This window comes from Schistocerca gregaria, chromosome 3 (genome assembly GCF_023897955.1).
Source record: "Schistocerca gregaria isolate iqSchGreg1 chromosome 3, iqSchGreg1.2, whole genome shotgun sequence".
NCBI classification, from domain to species: domain Eukaryota; kingdom Metazoa; phylum Arthropoda; class Insecta; order Orthoptera; family Acrididae; genus Schistocerca; species Schistocerca gregaria.
Window position 1 is genome coordinate 314,650,387 of NC_064922.1, and position 14,082 is coordinate 314,664,468.

At 53.9% G+C, this 14,082-nt stretch overlaps 26 non-coding genes across 26 annotated transcripts; all 26 read left to right on the forward strand.

Moving 5' to 3' along the window:
- The first annotated feature begins 302 nt into the window (after positions 1-302).
- On the forward strand, positions 303-384 carry Trnal-uag (transfer RNA leucine (anticodon UAG)). Its single transcript has one exon. It is a non-coding gene; the product is annotated as a tRNA-Leu (tRNA).
- Positions 385-828: 444 nt separating this feature from the next.
- Trnae-cuc (transfer RNA glutamic acid (anticodon CUC)) lies at positions 829-900 on the forward strand. The gene has a single exon. It is a non-coding gene; the product is annotated as a tRNA-Glu (tRNA).
- Positions 901-1,274: 374 nt separating this feature from the next.
- Trnah-gug (transfer RNA histidin (anticodon GUG)) lies at positions 1,275-1,346 on the forward strand. The gene has a single exon. It is a non-coding gene; the product is annotated as a tRNA-His (tRNA).
- Positions 1,347-1,935: 589 nt separating this feature from the next.
- Trnal-uag (transfer RNA leucine (anticodon UAG)) lies at positions 1,936-2,017 on the forward strand. The gene has a single exon. It is a non-coding gene; the product is annotated as a tRNA-Leu (tRNA).
- A 444-nt stretch (positions 2,018-2,461) lies between these two features.
- Trnae-cuc (transfer RNA glutamic acid (anticodon CUC)) lies at positions 2,462-2,533 on the forward strand. Its single transcript has one exon. It is a non-coding gene; the product is annotated as a tRNA-Glu (tRNA).
- Positions 2,534-2,907: 374 nt separating this feature from the next.
- Positions 2,908-2,979, forward strand: Trnah-gug (transfer RNA histidin (anticodon GUG)). Its single transcript has one exon. It is a non-coding gene; the product is annotated as a tRNA-His (tRNA).
- Positions 2,980-3,568: 589 nt separating this feature from the next.
- Positions 3,569-3,650, forward strand: Trnal-uag (transfer RNA leucine (anticodon UAG)). Its single transcript has one exon. It is a non-coding gene; the product is annotated as a tRNA-Leu (tRNA).
- A 444-nt stretch (positions 3,651-4,094) lies between these two features.
- Positions 4,095-4,166, forward strand: Trnae-cuc (transfer RNA glutamic acid (anticodon CUC)). Its single transcript has one exon. It is a non-coding gene; the product is annotated as a tRNA-Glu (tRNA).
- A 374-nt stretch (positions 4,167-4,540) lies between these two features.
- Trnah-gug (transfer RNA histidin (anticodon GUG)) lies at positions 4,541-4,612 on the forward strand. The gene has a single exon. It is a non-coding gene; the product is annotated as a tRNA-His (tRNA).
- A 589-nt stretch (positions 4,613-5,201) lies between these two features.
- Positions 5,202-5,283, forward strand: Trnal-uag (transfer RNA leucine (anticodon UAG)). The gene has a single exon. It is a non-coding gene; the product is annotated as a tRNA-Leu (tRNA).
- A 444-nt stretch (positions 5,284-5,727) lies between these two features.
- Positions 5,728-5,799, forward strand: Trnae-cuc (transfer RNA glutamic acid (anticodon CUC)). Its single transcript has one exon. It is a non-coding gene; the product is annotated as a tRNA-Glu (tRNA).
- A 374-nt stretch (positions 5,800-6,173) lies between these two features.
- Trnah-gug (transfer RNA histidin (anticodon GUG)) lies at positions 6,174-6,245 on the forward strand. Its single transcript has one exon. It is a non-coding gene; the product is annotated as a tRNA-His (tRNA).
- A 589-nt stretch (positions 6,246-6,834) lies between these two features.
- Positions 6,835-6,916, forward strand: Trnal-uag (transfer RNA leucine (anticodon UAG)). The gene has a single exon. It is a non-coding gene; the product is annotated as a tRNA-Leu (tRNA).
- A 444-nt stretch (positions 6,917-7,360) lies between these two features.
- Positions 7,361-7,432, forward strand: Trnae-cuc (transfer RNA glutamic acid (anticodon CUC)). The gene has a single exon. It is a non-coding gene; the product is annotated as a tRNA-Glu (tRNA).
- Positions 7,433-7,806: 374 nt separating this feature from the next.
- Positions 7,807-7,878, forward strand: Trnah-gug (transfer RNA histidin (anticodon GUG)). The gene has a single exon. It is a non-coding gene; the product is annotated as a tRNA-His (tRNA).
- A 589-nt stretch (positions 7,879-8,467) lies between these two features.
- Positions 8,468-8,549, forward strand: Trnal-uag (transfer RNA leucine (anticodon UAG)). The gene has a single exon. It is a non-coding gene; the product is annotated as a tRNA-Leu (tRNA).
- Positions 8,550-8,993: 444 nt separating this feature from the next.
- On the forward strand, positions 8,994-9,065 carry Trnae-cuc (transfer RNA glutamic acid (anticodon CUC)). Its single transcript has one exon. It is a non-coding gene; the product is annotated as a tRNA-Glu (tRNA).
- A 374-nt stretch (positions 9,066-9,439) lies between these two features.
- Trnah-gug (transfer RNA histidin (anticodon GUG)) lies at positions 9,440-9,511 on the forward strand. Its single transcript has one exon. It is a non-coding gene; the product is annotated as a tRNA-His (tRNA).
- Positions 9,512-10,100: 589 nt separating this feature from the next.
- Trnal-uag (transfer RNA leucine (anticodon UAG)) lies at positions 10,101-10,182 on the forward strand. Its single transcript has one exon. It is a non-coding gene; the product is annotated as a tRNA-Leu (tRNA).
- A 444-nt stretch (positions 10,183-10,626) lies between these two features.
- Positions 10,627-10,698, forward strand: Trnae-cuc (transfer RNA glutamic acid (anticodon CUC)). The gene has a single exon. It is a non-coding gene; the product is annotated as a tRNA-Glu (tRNA).
- Positions 10,699-11,072: 374 nt separating this feature from the next.
- Trnah-gug (transfer RNA histidin (anticodon GUG)) lies at positions 11,073-11,144 on the forward strand. The gene has a single exon. It is a non-coding gene; the product is annotated as a tRNA-His (tRNA).
- A 589-nt stretch (positions 11,145-11,733) lies between these two features.
- Trnal-uag (transfer RNA leucine (anticodon UAG)) lies at positions 11,734-11,815 on the forward strand. The gene has a single exon. It is a non-coding gene; the product is annotated as a tRNA-Leu (tRNA).
- A 444-nt stretch (positions 11,816-12,259) lies between these two features.
- Positions 12,260-12,331, forward strand: Trnae-cuc (transfer RNA glutamic acid (anticodon CUC)). The gene has a single exon. It is a non-coding gene; the product is annotated as a tRNA-Glu (tRNA).
- A 374-nt stretch (positions 12,332-12,705) lies between these two features.
- On the forward strand, positions 12,706-12,777 carry Trnah-gug (transfer RNA histidin (anticodon GUG)). The gene has a single exon. It is a non-coding gene; the product is annotated as a tRNA-His (tRNA).
- A 589-nt stretch (positions 12,778-13,366) lies between these two features.
- Trnal-uag (transfer RNA leucine (anticodon UAG)) lies at positions 13,367-13,448 on the forward strand. Its single transcript has one exon. It is a non-coding gene; the product is annotated as a tRNA-Leu (tRNA).
- A 444-nt stretch (positions 13,449-13,892) lies between these two features.
- On the forward strand, positions 13,893-13,964 carry Trnae-cuc (transfer RNA glutamic acid (anticodon CUC)). The gene has a single exon. It is a non-coding gene; the product is annotated as a tRNA-Glu (tRNA).
- Positions 13,965-14,082: the final 118 nt, after the last annotated feature.

Below are 14,082 nucleotides of genomic sequence, written 5' to 3' on the forward strand. Positions count from 1 at the left end.
AGGTAGCGTGGCCGAGCGATCTAAGGCGCTTGTTTTAGGCACCAGTCTCTTCGGACGCGTGCGTTCGAAACCTGGTCACGGCACGAAAACGTCTCTTGATGCTGTCGCCTTAACTACGACAGCTTCAGACAAGTGGCGCCGCTACCACACGGCGGGCACGGCATTTTCTTGTTGTGGATGGCCTAAAGAGACGCTTCCAATGGGAGAGCAGAGGAAATACATGTTACAGCGATTGCCGAGATATTTCAATTCGAAGTGATCTTTGTAGTACTAAGGAAACGTATTGTCGTCGGCGCTATAACGGTAACGTGGCCGAGCGGTCTAAGGCGCTGGTTTTAGGCACCAGTCTCTTCGGAGGCGTGGGTTCGAATCCCACCGTTGCCAATTTTGACGTCTCATTTTTGTGCCGTTGCTGTGTGTTGTCGTGGGCTAGGACGCAGCTCCTGTGTCGCGCGTGTTGTGTAGGTAGAGTGGCCTAGCGGTCTAAGGCGCTGGTTTTAGGCACCAGTCACTTCGGAAGCGTGGGTTCCAACCCCACAGCTGCTAAACGTGTAATGTTTCCTGCGTCGAAGACAGCTGCACCCACTGCCCGCAAAGGAAACAGCACAACAAGGCGTGAGCGTCTGCTTCGTGAATTGTCGTAGAACAGTACGTGGAGCAACGACAGGATTTGTAGGCGCCTTTTGCTCTCGTCACTGCTGGCGTTCGTCTCCATGAAATGCGTCCACAGGATGCCGTTCTATAACGTGAAAGAGTGTATTTCTTACAGTTGTCGTCAGTTAATCGTGGCTGGTTGCTGCGTTCGCAGGAAGAGCACTGGCGTCGTTATCCGGTGTAGTCTAGTGGCTAGGATACCTGGCTCTCACCCAGGAGGCCCGGGTTCGATTCCCGGTACCGGAAACGTGAGTTTTTGTTGCTCCTCTAATGCGACTTGTCTCGACTTTGCTCGACTGACGCTACGCTGACGCGTGCACAAAGCTGCGTTAAGTATGATTCGCGGCTGCACCTGACGGCGAGAGAGATGCGGCGTCTATTCACTTGTTATCGAGCCACATACCCATAGTCAAGAGGCTTGGAGGACTGCAAGACACTGCCAGGGAGGTGAATGTAGCTAACCACTCTAGTTAGTGTCCTGACAGCGCAGGCACGTTCATTTACTCGTATACACGTGATGGAGACCGTGTCTGACACTGCTGTGGCGTACACCTTGGCCTAGGCTTTGCTGTGTATCGCCACTTGCACTCCAGCCAGCTGCCTCCGTGGGCGCGTGCGTGGCCGTGATCGTCTAGTGGTTAGGACATTGCGTTGTGGCCGCAATAACCCAGGTTCGAATCCTGGTCACGGCAATTTTGAAAGTTTTGCCTTGCTACCGTTGCAGTGACGATAGTGCACGAGTACTCGAAATCACAGTGCTTTCTTGATTTTTCACTCGTGTTCCGCAGTCCGCAGTTTGTACTACCACTTCATCGCCAACACGTAATGCCGGCGGCCGTGAGGCGCAGACGTCCGCTGCTCTCTGTAGTCGAAAAGGGCAGTTGTTTGAGGTGCGACGGATTGGATGAACAGCGGAGCAGGAAGCTGTGGCGTGCACCGTTTCTACAAATGCTAGGAACACTGGGGCCGAAGGTAGCGCAGGTAGCGTGGCCGAGCGATCTAAGGCGCTTGTTTTAGGCACCAGTCTCTTCGGACGCGTGCGTTCGAAACCTGGTCACGGCACGAAAACGTCTCTTGATGCTGTCGCCTTAACTACGACAGCTTCAGACAAGTGGCGCCGCTACCACACGGCGGGCACGGCATTTTCTTGTTGTGGATGGCCTAAAGAGACGCTTCCAATGGGAGAGCAGAGGAAATACATGTTACAGCGATTGCCGAGATATTTCAATTCGAAGTGATCTTTGTAGTACTAAGGAAACGTATTGTCGTCGGCGCTATAACGGTAACGTGGCCGAGCGGTCTAAGGCGCTGGTTTTAGGCACCAGTCTCTTCGGAGGCGTGGGTTCGAATCCCACCGTTGCCAATTTTGACGTCTCATTTTTGTGCCGTTGCTGTGTGTTGTCGTGGGCTAGGACGCAGCTCCTGTGTCGCGCGTGTTGTGTAGGTAGAGTGGCCTAGCGGTCTAAGGCGCTGGTTTTAGGCACCAGTCACTTCGGAAGCGTGGGTTCCAACCCCACAGCTGCTAAACGTGTAATGTTTCCTGCGTCGAAGACAGCTGCACCCACTGCCCGCAAAGGAAACAGCACAACAAGGCGTGAGCGTCTGCTTCGTGAATTGTCGTAGAACAGTACGTGGAGCAACGACAGGATTTGTAGGCGCCTTTTGCTCTCGTCACTGCTGGCGTTCGTCTCCATGAAATGCGTCCACAGGATGCCGTTCTATAACGTGAAAGAGTGTATTTCTTACAGTTGTCGTCAGTTAATCGTGGCTGGTTGCTGCGTTCGCAGGAAGAGCACTGGCGTCGTTATCCGGTGTAGTCTAGTGGCTAGGATACCTGGCTCTCACCCAGGAGGCCCGGGTTCGATTCCCGGTACCGGAAACGTGAGTTTTTGTTGCTCCTCTAATGCGACTTGTCTCGACTTTGCTCGACTGACGCTACGCTGACGCGTGCACAAAGCTGCGTTAAGTATGATTCGCGGCTGCACCTGACGGCGAGAGAGATGCGGCGTCTATTCACTTGTTATCGAGCCACATACCCATAGTCAAGAGGCTTGGAGGACTGCAAGACACTGCCAGGGAGGTGAATGTAGCTAACCACTCTAGTTAGTGTCCTGACAGCGCAGGCACGTTCATTTACTCGTATACACGTGATGGAGACCGTGTCTGACACTGCTGTGGCGTACACCTTGGCCTAGGCTTTGCTGTGTATCGCCACTTGCACTCCAGCCAGCTGCCTCCGTGGGCGCGTGCGTGGCCGTGATCGTCTAGTGGTTAGGACATTGCGTTGTGGCCGCAATAACCCAGGTTCGAATCCTGGTCACGGCAATTTTGAAAGTTTTGCCTTGCTACCGTTGCAGTGACGATAGTGCACGAGTACTCGAAATCACAGTGCTTTCTTGATTTTTCACTCGTGTTCCACAGTCCGCAGTTTGTACTACCACTTCATCGCCAACACGTAATGCCGGCGGCCGTGAGGCGCAGACGTCCGCTGCTCTCTGTAGTCGAAAAGGGCAGTGGTTTGAGGTGCGACGGATTGGATGAACAGCGGAGCAGGAAGCTGTGGCGTGCACCGTTTCTACAAATGCTAGGAACACTGGGGCCGAAGGTAGCGCAGGTAGCGTGGCCGAGCGATCTAAGGCGCTTGTTTTAGGCACCAGTCTCTTCGGACGCGTGCGTTCGAAACCTGGTCACGGCACGAAAACGTCTCTTGATGCTGTCGCCTTAACTACGACAGCTTCAGACAAGTGGCGCCGCTACCACACGGCGGGCACGGCATTTTCTTGTTGTGGATGGCCTAAAGAGACGCTTCCAATGGGAGAGCAGAGGAAATACATGTTACAGCGATTGCCGAGATATTTCAATTCGAAGTGATCTTTGTAGTACTAAGGAAACGTATTGTCGTCGGCGCTATAACGGTAACGTGGCCGAGCGGTCTAAGGCGCTGGTTTTAGGCACCAGTCTCTTCGGAGGCGTGGGTTCGAATCCCACCGTTGCCAATTTTGACGTCTCATTTTTGTGCCGTTGCTGTGTGTTGTCGTGGGCTAGGACGCAGCTCCTGTGTCGCGCGTGTTGTGTAGGTAGAGTGGCCTAGCGGTCTAAGGCGCTGGTTTTAGGCACCAGTCACTTCGGAAGCGTGGGTTCCAACCCCACAGCTGCTAAACGTGTAATGTTTCCTGCGTCGAAGACAGCTGCACCCACTGCCCGCAAAGGAAACAGCACAACAAGGCGTGAGCGTCTGCTTCGTGAATTGTCGTAGAACAGTACGTGGAGCAACGACAGGATTTGTAGGCGCCTTTTGCTCTCGTCACTGCTGGCGTTCGTCTCCATGAAATGCGTCCACAGGATGCCGTTCTATAACGTGAAAGAGTGTATTTCTTACAGTTGTCGTCAGTTAATCGTGGCTGGTTGCTGCGTTCGCAGGAAGAGCACTGGCGTCGTTATCCGGTGTAGTCTAGTGGCTAGGATACCTGGCTCTCACCCAGGAGGCCCGGGTTCGATTCCCGGTACCGGAAACGTGAGTTTTTGTTGCTCCTCTAATGCGACTTGTCTCGACTTTGCTCGACTGACGCTACGCTGACGCGTGCACAAAGCTGCGTTAAGTATGATTCGCGGCTGCACCTGACGGCGAGAGAGATGCGGCGTCTATTCACTTGTTATCGAGCCACATACCCATAGTCAAGAGGCTTGGAGGACTGCAAGACACTGCCAGGGAGGTGAATGTAGCTAACCACTCTAGTTAGTGTCCTGACAGCGCAGGCACGTTCATTTACTCGTATACACGTGATGGAGACCGTGTCTGACACTGCTGTGGCGTACACCTTGGCCTAGGCTTTGCTGTGTATCGCCACTTGCACTCCAGCCAGCTGCCTCCGTGGGCGCGTGCGTGGCCGTGATCGTCTAGTGGTTAGGACATTGCGTTGTGGCCGCAATAACCCAGGTTCGAATCCTGGTCACGGCAATTTTGAAAGTTTTGCCTTGCTACCGTTGCAGTGACGATAGTGCACGAGTACTCGAAATCACAGTGCTTTCTTGATTTTTCACTCGTGTTCCGCAGTCCGCAGTTTGTACTACCACTTCATCGCCAACACGTAATGCCGGCGGCCGTGAGGCGCAGACGTCCGCTGCTCTCTGTAGTCGAAAAGGGCAGTGGTTTGAGGTGCGACGGATTGGATGAACAGCGGAGCAGGAAGCTGTGGCGTGCACCGTTTCTACAAATGCTAGGAACACTGGGGCCGAAGGTAGCGCAGGTAGCGTGGCCGAGCGATCTAAGGCGCTTGTTTTAGGCACCAGTCTCTTCGGACGCGTGCGTTCGAAACCTGGTCACGGCACGAAAACGTCTCTTGATGCTGTCGCCTTAACTACGACAGCTTCAGACAAGTGGCGCCGCTACCACACGGCGGGCACGGCATTTTCTTGTTGTGGATGGCCTAAAGAGACGCTTCCAATGGGAGAGCAGAGGAAATACATGTTACAGCGATTGCCGAGATATTTCAATTCGAAGTGATCTTTGTAGTACTAAGGAAACGTATTGTCGTCGGCGCTATAACGGTAACGTGGCCGAGCGGTCTAAGGCGCTGGTTTTAGGCACCAGTGTCTTCGGAGGCGTGGGTTCGAATCCCACCGTTGCCAATTTTGACGTCTCATTTTTGTGCCGTTGCTGTGTGTTGTCGTGGGCTAGGACGCAGCTCCTGTGTCGCGCGTGTTGTGTAGGTAGAGTGGCCTAGCGGTCTAAGGCGCTGGTTTTAGGCACCAGTCACTTCGGAAGCGTGGGTTCCAACCCCACAGCTGCTAAACGTGTAATGTTTCCTGCGTCGAAGACAGCTGCACCCACTGCCCGCAAAGGAAACAGCACAACAAGGCGTGAGCGTCTGCTTCGTGAATTGTCGTAGAACAGTACGTGGAGCAACGACAGGATTTGTAGGCGCCTTTTGCTCTCGTCACTGCTGGCGTTCGTCTCCATGAAATGCGTCCACAGGATGCCGTTCTATAACGTGAAAGAGTGTATTTCTTACAGTTGTCGTCAGTTAATCGTGGCTGGTTGCTGCGTTCGCAGGAAGAGCACTGGCGTCGTTATCCGGTGTAGTCTAGTGGCTAGGATACCTGGCTCTCACCCAGGAGGCCCGGGTTCGATTCCCGGTACCGGAAACGTGAGTTTTTGTTGCTCCTCTAATGCGACTTGTCTCGACTTTGCTCGACTGACGCTACGCTGACGCGTGCACAAAGCTGCGTTAAGTATGATTCGCGGCTGCACCTGACGGCGAGAGAGATGCGGCGTCTATTCACTTGTTATCGAGCCACATACCCATAGTCAAGAGGCTTGGAGGACTGCAAGACACTGCCAGGGAGGTGAATGTAGCTAACCACTCTAGTTAGTGTCCTGACAGCGCAGGCACGTTCATTTACTCGTATACACGTGATGGAGACCGTGTCTGACACTGCTGTGGCGTACACCTTGGCCTAGGCTTTGCTGTGTATCGCCACTTGCACTCCAGCCAGCTGCCTCCGTGGGCGAGTGCGTGGCCGTGATCGTCTAGTGGTTAGGACATTGCGTTGTGGCCGCAATAACCCAGGTTCGAATCCTGGTCACGGCAATTTTGAAAGTTTTGCCTTGCTACCGTTGCAGTGACGATAGTGCACGAGTACTCGAAATCTCAGTGCTTTCTTGATTTTTCACTCGTGTTCCGCAGTCCGCAGTTTGTACTACCACTTCATCGCCAACACGTAATGCCGGCGGCCGTGAGGCGCAGACGTCCGCTGCTCTCTGTAGTCGAAAAGGGCAGTGGTTTGAGGTGCGACGGATTGGATGAACAGCGGAGCAGGAAGCTGTGGCGTGCACCGTTTCTACAAATGCTAGGAACACTGGGGCCGAAGGTAGCGCAGGTAGCGTGGCCGAGCGATCTAAGGCGCTTGTTTTAGGCACCAGTCTCTTCGGACGCGTGCGTTCGAAACCTGGTCACGGCACGAAAACGTCTCTTGATGCTGTCGCCTTAACTACGACAGCTTCAGAGAAGTGGCGCCGCTACCACACGGCGGGCACGGCATTTTCTTGTTGTGGATGGCCTAAAGAGACGCTTCCAATGGGAGAGCAGAGGAAATACATGTTACAGCGATTGCCGAGATATTTCAATTCGAAGTGATCTTTGTAGTACTAAGGAAACGTATTGTCGTCGGCGCTATAACGGTAACGTGGCCGAGCGGTCTAAGGCGCTGGTTTTAGGCACCAGTGTCTTCGGAGGCGTGGGTTCGAATCCCACCGTTGCCAATTTTGACGTCTCATTTTTGTGCCGTTGCTGTGTGTTGTCGTGGGCTAGGACGCAGCTCCTGTGTCGCGCGTGTTGTGTAGGTAGAGTGGCCTAGCGGTCTAAGGCGCTGGTTTTAGGCACCAGTCACTTCGGAAGCGTGGGTTCCAACCCCACAGCTGCTAAACGTGTAATGTTTCCTGCGTCGAAGACAGCTGCACCCACTGCCCGCAAAGGAAACAGCACAACAAGGCGTGAGCGTCTGCTTCGTGAATTGTCGTAGAACAGTACGTGGAGCAACGACAGGATTTGTAGGCGCCTTTTGCTCTCGTCACTGCTGGCGTTCGTCTCCATGAAATGCGTCCAGAGGATGCCGTTCTATAACGTGAAAGAGTGTATTTCTTACAGTTGTCGTCAGTTAATCGTGGCTGGTTGCTGCGTTCGCAGGAAGAGCACTGGCGTCGTTATCCGGTGTAGTCTAGTGGCTAGGATACCTGGCTCTCACCCAGGAGGCCCGGGTTCGATTCCCGGTACCGGAAACGTGAGTTTTTGTTGCTCCTCTAATGCGACTTGTCTCGACTTTGCTCGACTGACGCTACGCTGACGCGTGCACAAAGCTGCGTTAAGTATGATTCGCGGCTGCACCTGACGGCGAGAGAGATGCGGCGTCTATTCACTTGTTATCGAGCCACATACCCATAGTCAAGAGGCTTGGAGGACTGCAAGACACTGCCAGGGAGGTGAATGTAGCTAACCACTCTAGTTAGTGTCCTGACAGCGCAGGCACGTTCATTTACTCGTATACACGTGATGGAGACCGTGTCTGACACTGCTGTGGCGTACACCTTGGCCTAGGCTTTGCTGTGTATCGCCACTTGCACTCCAGCCAGCTGCCTCCGTGGGCGCGTGCGTGGCCGTGATCGTCTAGTGGTTAGGACATTGCGTTGTGGCCGCAATAACCCAGGTTCGAATCCTGGTCACGGCAATTTTGAAAGTTTTGCCTTGCTACCGTTGCAGTGACGATAGTGCACGAGTACTCGAAATCACAGTGCTTTCTTGATTTTTCACTCGTGTTCCGCAGTCCGCAGTTTGTACTACCACTTCATCGCCAACACGTAATGCCGGCGGCCGTGAGGCGCAGACGTCCGCTGCTCTCTGTAGTCGAAAAGGGCAGTGGTTTGAGGTGCGACGGATTGGATGAACAGCGGAGCAGGAAGCTGTGGCGTGCACCGTTTCTACAAATGCTAGGAACACTGGGGCCGAAGGTAGCGCAGGTAGCGTGGCCGAGCGATCTAAGGCGCTTGTTTTAGGCACCAGTCTCTTCGGACGCGTGCGTTCGAAACCTGGTCACGGCACGAAAACGTCTCTTGATGCTGTCGCCTTAACTACGACAGCTTCAGACAAGTGGCGCCGCTACCACACGGCGGGCACGGCATTTTCTTGTTGTGGATGGCCTAAAGAGACGCTTCCAATGGGAGAGCAGAGGAAATACATGTTACAGCGATTGCCGAGATATTTCAATTCGAAGTGATCTTTGTAGTACTAAGGAAACGTATTGTCGTCGGCGCTATAACGGTAACGTGGCCGAGCGGTCTAAGGCGCTGGTTTTAGGCACCAGTGTCTTCGGAGGCGTGGGTTCGAATCCCACCGTTGCCAATTTTGACGTCTCATTTTTGTGCCGTTGCTGTGTGTTGTCGTGGGCTAGGACGCAGCTCCTGTGTCGCGCGTGTTGTGTAGGTAGAGTGGCCTAGCGGTCTAAGGCGCTGGTTTTAGGCACCAGTCACTTCGGAAGCGTGGGTTCCAACCCCACAGCTGCTAAACGTGTAATGTTTCCTGCGTCGAAGACAGCTGCACCCACTGCCCGCAAAGGAAACAGCACAACAAGGCGTGAGCGTCTGCTTCGTGAATTGTCGTAGAACAGTACGTGGAGCAACGACAGGATTTGTAGGCGCCTTTTGCTCTCGTCACTGCTGGCGTTCGTCTCCATGAAATGCGTCCACAGGATGCCGTTCTATAACGTGAAAGAGTGTATTTCTTACAGTTGTCGTCAGTTAATCGTGGCTGGTTGCTGCGTTCGCAGGAAGAGCACTGGCGTCGTTATCCGGTGTAGTCTAGTGGCTAGGATACCTGGCTCTCACCCAGGAGGCCCGGGTTCGATTCCCGGTACCGGAAACGTGAGTTTTTGTTGCTCCTCTAATGCGACTTGTCTCGACTTTGCTCGACTGACGCTACGCTGACGCGTGCACAAAGCTGCGTTAAGTATGATTCGCGGCTGCACCTGACGGCGAGAGAGATGCGGCGTCTATTCACTTGTTATCGAGCCACATACCCATAGTCAAGAGGCTTGGAGGACTGCAAGACACTGCCAGGGAGGTGAATGTAGCTAACCACTCTAGTTAGTGTCCTGACAGCGCAGGCACGTTCATTTACTCGTATACACGTGATGGAGACCGTGTCTGACACTGCTGTGGCGTACACCTTGGCCTAGGCTTTGCTGTGTATCGCCACTTGCACTCCAGCCAGCTGCCTCCGTGGGCGCGTGCGTGGCCGTGATCGTCTAGTGGTTAGGACATTGCGTTGTGGCCGCAATAACCCAGGTTCGAATCCTGGTCACGGCAATTTTGAAAGTTTTGCCTTGCTACCGTTGCAGTGACGATAGTGCACGAGTACTCGAAATCACAGTGCTTTCTTGATTTTTCACTCGTGTTCCGCAGTCCGCAGTTTGTACTACCACTTCATCGCCAACACGTAATGCCGGCGGCCGTGAGGCGCAGACGTCCGCTGCTCTCTGTAGTCGAAAAGGGCAGTGGTTTGAGGTGCGACGGATTGGATGAACAGCGGAGCAGGAAGCTGTGGCGTGCACCGTTTCTACAAATGCTAGGAACACTGGGGCCGAAGGTAGCGCAGGTAGCGTGGCCGAGCGATCTAAGGCGCTTGTTTTAGGCACCAGTCTCTTCGGACGCGTGCGTTCGAAACCTGGTCACGGCACGAAAACGTCTCTTGATGCTGTCGCCTTAACTACGACAGCTTCAGACAAGTGGCGCCGCTACCACACGGCGGGCACGGCATTTTCTTGTTGTGGATGGCCTAAAGAGACGCTTCCAATGGGAGAGCAGAGGAAATACATGTTACAGCGATTGCCGAGATATTTCAATTCGAAGTGATCTTTGTAGTACTAAGGAAACGTATTGTCGTCGGCGCTATAACGGTAACGTGGCCGAGCGGTCTAAGGCGCTGGTTTTAGGCACCAGTGTCTTCGGAGGCGTGGGTTCGAATCCCACCGTTGCCAATTTTGACGTCTCATTTTTGTGCCGTTGCTGTGTGTTGTCGTGGGCTAGGACGCAGCTCCTGTGTCGCGCGTGTTGTGTAGGTAGAGTGGCCTAGCGGTCTAAGGCGCTGGTTTTAGGCACCAGTCACTTCGGAAGCGTGGGTTCCAACCCCACAGCTGCTAAACGTGTAATGTTTCCTGCGTCGAAGACAGCTGCACCCACTGCCCGCAAAGGAAACAGCACAACAAGGCGTGAGCGTCTGCTTCGTGAATTGTCGTAGAACAGTACGTGGAGCAACGACAGGATTTGTAGGCGCCTTTTGCTCTCGTCACTGCTGGCGTTCGTCTCCATGAAATGCGTCCACAGGATGCCGTTCTATAACGTGAAAGAGTGTATTTCTTACAGTTGTCGTCAGTTAATCGTGGCTGGTTGCTGCGTTCGCAGGAAGAGCACTGGCGTCGTTATCCGGTGTAGTCTAGTGGCTAGGATACCTGGCTCTCACCCAGGAGGCCCGGGTTCGATTCCCGGTACCGGAAACGTGAGTTTTTGTTGCTCCTCTAATGCGACTTGTCTCGACTTTGCTCGACTGACGCTACGCTGACGCGTGCACAAAGCTGCGTTAAGTATGATTCGCGGCTGCACCTGACGGCGAGAGAGATGCGGCGTCTATTCACTTGTTATCGAGCCACATACCCATAGTCAAGAGGCTTGGAGGACTGCAAGACACTGCCAGGGAGGTGAATGTAGCTAACCACTCTAGTTAGTGTCCTGACAGCGCAGGCACGTTCATTTACTCGTATACACGTGATGGAGACCGTGTCTGACACTGCTGTGGCGTACACCTTGGCCTAGGCTTTGCTGTGTATCGCCACTTGCACTCCAGCCAGCTGCCTCCGTGGGCGCGTGCGTGGCCGTGATCGTCTAGTGGTTAGGACATTGCGTTGTGGCCGCAATAACCCAGGTTCGAATCCTGGTCACGGCAATTTTGAAAGTTTTGCCTTGCTACCGTTGCAGTGACGATAGTGCACGAGTACTCGAAATCACAGTGCTTTCTTGATTTTTCACTCGTGTTCCGCAGTCCGCAGTTTGTACTACCACTTCATCGCCAACACGTAATGCCGGCGGCCGTGAGGCGCAGACGTCCGCTGCTCTCTGTAGTCGAAAAGGGCAGTGGTTTGAGGTGCGACGGATTGGATGAACAGCGGAGCAGGAAGCTGTGGCGTGCACCGTTTCTACAAATGCTAGGAACACTGGGGCCGAAGGTAGCGCAGGTAGCGTGGCCGAGCGATCTAAGGCGCTTGTTTTAGGCACCAGTCTCTTCGGACGCGTGCGTTCGAAACCTGGTCACGGCACGAAAACGTCTCTTGATGCTGTCGCCTTAACTACGACAGCTTCAGACAAGTGGCGCCGCTACCACACGGCGGGCACGGCATTTTCTTGTTGTGGATGGCCTAAAGAGACGCTTCCAATGGGAGAGCAGAGGAAATACATGTTACAGCGATTGCCGAGATATTTCAATTCGAAGTGATCTTTGTAGTACTAAGGAAACGTATTGTCGTCGGCGCTATAACGGTAACGTGGCCGAGCGGTCTAAGGCGCTGGTTTTAGGCACCAGTGTCTTCGGAGGCGTGGGTTCGAATCCCACCGTTGCCAATTTTGACGTCTCATTTTTGTGCCGTTGCTGTGTGTTGTCGTGGGCTAGGACGCAGCTCCTGTGTCGCGCGTGTTGTGTAGGTAGAGTGGCCTAGCGGTCTAAGGCGCTGGTTTTAGGCACCAGTCACTTCGGAAGCGTGGGTTCCAACCCCACAGCTGCTAAACGTGTAATGTTTCCTGCGTCGAAGACAGCTGCACCCACTGCCCGCAAAGGAAACAGCACAACAAGGCGTGAGCGTCTGCTTCGTGAATTGTCGTAGAACAGTACGTGGAGCAACGACAGGATTTGTAGGCGCCTTTTGCTCTCGTCACTGCTGGCGTTCGTCTCCATGAAATGCGTCCACAGGATGCCGTTCTATAACGTGAAAGAGTGTATTTCTTACAGTTGTCGTCAGTTAATCGTGGCTGCTTGCTGCGTTCGCAGGAAGAGCACTGGCGTCGTTATCCGGTGTAGTCTAGTGGCTAGGATACCTGGCTCTCACCCAGGAGGCCCGGGTTCGATTCCCGGTACCGGAAACGTGAGTTTTTGTTGCTCCTCTAATGCGACTTGTCTCGACTTTGCTCGACTGACGCTACGCTGACGCGTGCACAAAGCTGCGTTAAGTATGATTCGCGGCTGCACCTGACGGCGAGAGAGATGCGGCGTCTATTCACTTGTTATCGAGCCACATACCCATAGTCAAGAGGCTTGGAGGACTGCAAGACACTGCCAGGGAGGTGAATGTAGCTAACCACTCTAGTTAGTGTCCTGACAGCGCAGGCACGTTCATTTACTCGTATACACGTGATGGAGACCGTGTCTGACACTGCTGTGGCGTACACCTTGGCCTAGGCTTTGCTGTGTATCGCCACTTGCACTCCAGCCAGCTGCCTCCGTGGGCGCGTGCGTGGCCGTGATCGTCTAGTGGTTAGGACATTGCGTTGTGGCCGCAATAACCCAGGTTCGAATCCTGGTCACGGCAATTTTGAAAGTTTTGCCTTGCTACCGTTGCAGTGACGATAGTGCACGAGTACTCGAAATCACAGTGCTTTCTTGATTTTTCACTCGTGTTCCGCAGTCCGCAGTTTGTACTACCACTTCATCGCCAACACGTAATGCCGGCGGCCGTGAGGCGCAGACGTCCGCTGCTCTCTGTAGTCGAAAAGGGCAGTGGTTTGAGGTGCGACGGATTGGATGAACAGCGGAGCAGGAAGCTGTGGCGTGCACCGTTTCTACAAATGCTAGGAACACTGGGGCCGAAGGTAGCGCAGGTAGCGTGGCCGAGCGATCTAAGGCGCTTGTTTTAGGCACCAGTCTCTTCGGACGCGTGCGTTCGAAACCTGGTCACGGCACGAAAACGTCTCTTGATGCTGTCGCCTTAACTACGACAGCTTCAGACAAGTGGCGCCGCTACCACACGGCGGGCACGGCATTTTCTTGTTGTGGATGGCCTAAAGAGACGCTTCCAATGGGAGAGCAGAGGAAATACATGTTACAGCGATTGCCGAGATATTTCAATTCGAAGTGATCTTTGTAGTACTAAGGAAACGTATTGTCGTCGGCGCTATAACGGTAACGTGGCCGAGCGGTCTAAGGCGCTGGTTTTAGGCACCAGTGTCTTCGGAGGCGTGGGTTCGAATCCCACCGTTGCCAATTTTGACGTCTCATTTTTGTGCCGTTGCTGTGTGTTGTCGTGGGCTAGGACGCAGCTCCTGTGTCGCGCGTGTTGTGTAGGTAGAGTGGCCTAGCGGTCTAAGGCGCTGGTTTTAGGCACCAGTCACTTCGGAAGCGTGGGTTCCAACCCCACAGCTGCTAAACGTGTAATGTTTCCTGCGTCGAAGACAGCTGCACCCACTGCCCGCAAAGGAAACAGCACAACAAGGCGTGAGCGTCTGCTTCGTGAATTGTCGTAGAACAGTACGTGGAGCAACGACAGGATTTGTAGGCGCCTTTTGCTCTCGTCACTGCTGGCGTTCGTCTCCATGAAATGCGTCCAGAGGATGCCGTTCTATAACGTGAAAGAGTGTATTTCTTACAGTTGTCGTCAGTTAATCGTGGCTGGTTGCTGCGTTCGCAGGAAGAGCACTGGCGTCGTTATCCGGTGTAGTCTAGTGGCTAGGATACCTGGCTCTCACCCAGGAGGCCCGGGTTCGATTCCCGGTACCGGAAACGTGAGTTTTTGTTGCTCCTCTAATGCGACTTGTCTCGACTTTGCTCGACTGACGCTACGCTGACGCGTGCACAAAGCTGCGTTAAGTATGATTCGCGGCTGCACCTGACGGCGAGA